A 6,113-nucleotide genomic window follows, 5' to 3' on the forward strand; every position below is an offset into this window, starting at 1 on the left:
CCGGCCTGGCATGGGACATGCTCAAGCTCAAGACCTTCCGATCTTCATCCTTCGCCTCCTCCACCCCCAGGCCCTTTATGCTTCCTCCCAGACCTAAATGCTCCCACTGCCCTGCCCTTCTAGCTCCTCCCACCCCACCTTGAGCCCTGGATCCATGGTCCCCATCCCACACTTCCTCGGCCTCTGCCCCTTCTGCTCCCCTTTCCTGCCTTCTGACTGGAACTGGCTTCCCACAAGAGCCTACTTGTGCCCTCCTGAGTGGAGATGCTCATTCTCCAACACCAGGGCCACGTGAGTGGATAGAGGCTTTCTCCTGGGTCCCTGAGGCCATTTTCGTTTCTTGGGTCCTGCCTACCATGAGGTTCACGTATCCAACCCAGCCCCCATTAGCCCCCTTCTCATTTCTGTCATCCATTCCCCTGTAGGTCCCTCTCTTCATTCCTCAAGAGCTTTTCCTCTGGCTTCCACTCACCCAAATGACCATCCTCCCGTCCCCACATCCTCAGTGCCTGACCTTCTCCAGGAGAGGGTGGCCTCTTCCTCTCAGCCACATCAGTCACCTGTGTCCGTCCACACCTGGGGGTCGCCTCCACCAGGAGTTGCTCCACCTCTGAAACATCCACGTTCTGCTGTGCCCACATCCCAACCATAGCTGGCCTTGACTTCACAGAGATGCACAGTGCTTTATTGGCTTCAATCTCCCAGCCATCTGTCCCCACCTATTTCCACTTCCTTCCAGCCCACAGCCTGGACAATTCCATGGAAGGGCTGTCCCTCTTCTTGACTGAGAGCGACCAACCCTTGGGCTGCTCTCTCAGTCCATCCCCTTCAGTTTTCTCCAGTACGTAGTTTGCTCCTTCAAATTTCCTCCCTCTCCCTGCATCTTCCCCTGCACTTTTGCTCTCTTCTCTCTCTTTAGCAAATTTATTTATGCTCTCACATTTCTCCACATTAATAACAGAACAACCCCTTGGCTTCCCCTTGCCACTGTCCTGTTTTTTGTTCTCCTGTCAGGCTTCTTGAGATTGTCTCTATTTTTCTTACTTACTATGCACATCTCAACCCCCTACTAGCTGGCTTGGAGTTTCACATCACAGTGGAGTCACCCTTGACAAGCTCAACAGGGGCTAGGTTCTGTTCTTGGTGGGCTCTCGGCAGCTTCGACCACTCTCTCGTGGAGGCTCTCTCCCTCCAGAGCCTACACCCCTCGCTTCTTCTGCCTTTCCCACCACCACCCTGCTGTTTCTCAGGCTCCTCCAGAGTACCCTCATGGTATGCACACCTCTCAGATACCAGCATTCCAGTGCTCTGATCCTCTCCCCACTGTGAGCCCTGTGACCTCAGCTGCCACCTGCTGCTGTTAGTGACTCACACCAGCGTTCTTTAACCTGGATCCTCTCTGACCTCTGCACCACACACCCAGTGGCCCCTGACCTCTAATCTGGATAGCCACAGAGGCCTGGAACTCAGGTGAGTACATCCATCTTTTCCCCCAAACCTCCTCATCATCCTGCTCACCTGTTTCCCACCAATAACTCCAAAGCAGAAATCTCTATGTCTTGCTAGATTTCTCTCTCACTCTTCATGACCAAGCAGTTACAATAGCAGCAAATAGTAAGGATAATGGTCATGGTATTGTTCATCTCAGACTAAGATAAATCACTCTTTGGAACCAGGCTAAAGTGCCAAGGGTATGGAGTCTCAGCACCCAGGCAGTGGAGATGTCCCCATCATGGGGAATTATGTGACCACATGGGCTCACTGCTCTGTACCTCATACTACCCACAATGGCTCCCCTCCCCCGTTCCGTCTTTCATAACTGTTTCTATTTCCCTAAATTTCCCACTTTCCTTCAGAAGTTAGCAAGGTTTCATGTTTTCATGCTTTTGTAAACTTCCAGAGACTCTTCTGTGGGATGTGAGTCTTGGCCATTTTTTGTGCACAAAGCTTCCCTATGGTGGAGGGCAGGGGGTGTTTAGACTCACAGTGATGGAAGAAGATGGAAAGCTATAAGAATGTCCTCCACTCCACTGCAATTTGCTCCTCCCCACTTTGGTGTGTCTGAAGACCTAAAACACTCCATGTAGCTCACGTGCCAAAGTTCATCCTTTGCTATGGACGTGAGATTCATTCCCCGAGCTAGCCTAACTGATCTTACTATGCAAATGGGCCATTTGTCCCTTCCCTAATCTCGGGTTACCTTGCAAAACACTTCTTCCACCTGTCCCTGAGACAGTGTCACAGACCATATGGAAGCATGGCCCATACGGTCTCTATGATAGCACATTTTGGTTTCTACTCACCTCTGCTGCTCTGCCTTCCTCACCACTGAGGGGCTGTAGTGGAAGCTGAAGAGAGAAGCCAGTGGACAGCATCAAGGCACTTGAGAGTCCAGACCCTTGGGCCACTCAGTGAACAGTGGGATCTGGTGTTCTCGCCTGTAGGTTATGTATGACAATACTTGCCTGGCCTGTGAAGATGTAGAGAAGATGAATGGAGATGTTCCATGTAGAGCAGTGAGATTCTCATATTTGAGTGTGTATCAGAAACACAGATCACTGGGCCCTACCCCTGGAGCTTCTGATGCAGGGGTCTGGGGTGGGGCCTGAGAACTGGCATTTCTAACAGGTAATTGTGCTGTGAGTCCAGCAACCTCATCCTGAATCCCTCACAAATACAGCAGGCTTATACAAACGTGGGCCACTCCCACCTACGCTAGAGGGATGGTTTGGCCCTCCACTTGGCTCAGCTGACAGTCGTGAGTCCCTTGACATCAACTTGGTTCTGTGCCTGGACTCACTCTTGGCTCATTTCCTAACTTACTCTGGGTCATTTCACTCTGGCTGCAGAGCAGAAAGAGGAATTAATGGCCACTAATGGTGTGCCAGCCATAGGTAGGTGGTAGTGATAGCCATCAGAGGCTGCTCTGCCTGTTTTCAGGTTAAACTCAGATATTCCTTTCTAATGGCTATATTTTCTCTGTGCCCCAACCATGGGAGTTTTAAAAGGACAGAAAGCCATGCCTCTGCAAAGGTAAACAAATGCTATCAATTACATTTAGAATACTCTCTGTTTCCTCTAGCACTCTGAACACCCTGACCAGCACCCACAGAAGGACTTTCCACACAGGGCAGGTGCCAGCCCTGGAAAGGAAATAGAATGAACACATTTCCTGAGGTTGGAACACAAGCACAGCCCCAACCCAGGCCAGCATTGCTCCCCAGGGGCAAAGCCTCAGAATCTCCTCGGCTCCTTCCTCTCTGCCCTCTGTCTGCAGGAGGGACTACATAAACAGCTTTTACCTTGAGCCCCCTGCCTTATCGCACAGGAAAGAAGGGGGCTCATTCTCAGGAGGCTGAGGTGTGTGCACTCATGAACGTATGAAGCTGCTGAGCAGGGGTTGAGTTTCTCTGGAGGAAGCCTCAAAGTATTTGATGTATATTTTTTGTCAAATACTATAATAAAACAGTACTCACTTCCTTACCGAGATCCAGATCTGATTTAAAACAGCCATATTTTAATAAAGTCAGTGGAGCAGTGCCTGGATCATTGCCTGGCGCTCAAAAGATTCTCAATAAATATGTGTTGAATGAATGAACACATTTATTCCAGGATAACCTGTCCATTCTTGAGGATTTGACGCGGTTCTGGCTACTCTCCTCTATAACTGAGTTTATCCTGTTTCTTTCAATCCTTTCCTTTTTAAAGTTCTCAGATGGGGCATAAAACAAACCCTCTTCCATCCTGCAGCTGGCTGCTCAGGAACAACAGATTGGTCACTCAGCAGCTCACAAATGAAAGTCCCCTGGCCACAGGTTCCCTGTCTACTTGGCCAACTTGTTCCTCCCCTCCAAAGGCTCCCCCCACCCAGAAGAAGCCCTCAACCACCTTCTGGTGGCCCCACTACTGGAAGCAGCATCCATGGTTGCCCCCCAGTCTTTGGAGATGAAAAGATCCAGGAATCCCCAAGGGCAGGGTGTCCTCTGATTACTGTGAGGGCATCCCTCCCCTTGTAGATTCTTCACCAACTGATGATCCCAATTCCCAGGCCTCAGATTTGGGGCCTTGAGAGAGGACTAAAGAACAAAGAAGGGCCAGGGATGGGGCCAGGGGACAATAAAAGGTAGATCAGAGATTTTTTTTTTTATAAAGAATTGATTTGGTCTCCAAATATAAACAAACCTGCGTTGTCCAGAGCCAAGAGTTGGGAAGATCTGCTCACAGCTGGGCTTCTTTTCATGCCTGGCTCCCTCTGTTGAGGGGTCTCTCAGTGCCAGCCCCACACAAATTCAGGCATGGGCCCTCCCTTAGAGAAGTTAGTCTTGATAGGGCAAATAAAACCATCTTACTTAAAATGGTTAAATAATGTGATGATGTGACACAGGTTAAAGAAGTCCATCTATGTCATACCAGGGTATGATAAAATGTTGATTGACTTTGATATTTAGATTGAAATAATTCATAGCCACTTACAAAAATGCTAAAGTTTATGTACCTAAAGCCACATCAAGTACCCCCATGGAATATGCTCCTTTCTTTGAGCAACATTGCCCAGGCTCAGGAGAATCCCTTGGTCCAATGGATGACTGTTGTCCCCCAGGCCAACCAGGCAGGGCACAGCTCATGCTGGACTGGGGGTGGACAGTGCTGCCCATCTGGGTCACTCTGTGACCCAAAGTCACAGCCCCAAGTTTCCTTCTCTGGCTCAGATCAAAAGCAGTGCAACTCCCCTCTTTCCTGCTAATTTTCTCAACACTGAATCCAGCTCGTGACCTGGCATCTGTAGGGAAACCACTAAGAGAAGAAATATGAGGTTCTAGCAGGTTTTTGCGTCAACCTACCAGTTATTTCAGCCAAGGCTGATATGGAAGGAAACGTGGCTGCTGACCCGCCTAAATCTGGGGGCTGGGCGGGAGCCCGACCCGTGACTCCCTCCTAAGGCCAACAGAGGTGTCAACACATCCCCAAAACACTGTGCAGGGAAGCGAAGCAGAACGCGCTCCAGACATTGTATTTGAGAGCAGTGTTCTTCCCAAAGCATTTCACAAGCACATGAGTAAACAAATTAGTCTAAAATGTGACATTTTACAGGATAAATGAACAAGATTCATCTGTTTTCAAATATCAAATATTTTGCAATAAATATTGATTTTGCTGGCATATCTCCAATCCACAAGTATTATTAATGGGCTTGGAATTGTTATAGATGTCTAAGAATAAAGAAATCTTTTTATTTGTTTTACAAATGCATACAATGGTGTTGTTAACCTGGACAATGTCATAGCAAAGACCAGCTCTGCTCTTACGTGGGAATCACTCACAGAGATGTTCACTGCATCATCCTCACCCGACTGCAATGTCAAGGTGTGTGTCTTCTATTGGGCTTGCCCTTCATCCTTTCTGAAAGTGTGTTTATAAGTGGACCTATGGGGCATTCCGCTAAGTGAAATCAGTCAGACAGAGAAAGACAAGTAAATAATTTCACTAGAATCTAAAAACCAAAGCAAATGAACAAACAAAACAACAAAAATAGACTCCTAAGTAACAAACTGGTGGCAGTCAGGGGGAAGGATGTGTGTGTTGGGGGGGGGGAGGGGAAATAGATGAAGGGAATTAGGAGATATAAACTTCTAATTATAAAATAAATAAGCCAGGGGCACCTAGGTGCCTCAGTTGGTTAAGTGTCCAACTTCAGCTCCGGTCACGATTTCACAGTTCGTGGGTTTGAGCCCTGCACTGGGCTCTGTGCTGACAGCTCAGAGTCTGGAGTCTGCTTTGGATTCTGTAACTCCCTCTCTCTCTGCCTCTGCCCCACTCGTGCTCTGTGTGTCTTTCTCTCTTAAAAATGGATAAACATTAAAAAAATAAAAAAATAATAAACAAGCCATTCCCAAGTTAAGTATATATAGCATAGGGAATCTAGTTCATTATCTTGTGGTAGCTTTGGTGAAAGATGGCTAACTAGACTTACATATGCATATAAATGTCAAAATACTATGTTGTACCTGGAACTAACATAATAATGTATGTCAACTACATCTCAATTTAAAGTTTATTTATTTATTTTGAGAGAGAGAAAGACAGAGACAGAGACAAAGAGCATGAGCGGGGGG

Source organism: Crocuta crocuta, unplaced genomic scaffold (genome assembly GCF_008692635.1).
Source record: "Crocuta crocuta isolate KB4526 unplaced genomic scaffold, BGI_CrCroc_1.0 scaffold580, whole genome shotgun sequence".
In the NCBI taxonomy this organism is placed as follows: domain Eukaryota; kingdom Metazoa; phylum Chordata; class Mammalia; order Carnivora; family Hyaenidae; genus Crocuta; species Crocuta crocuta.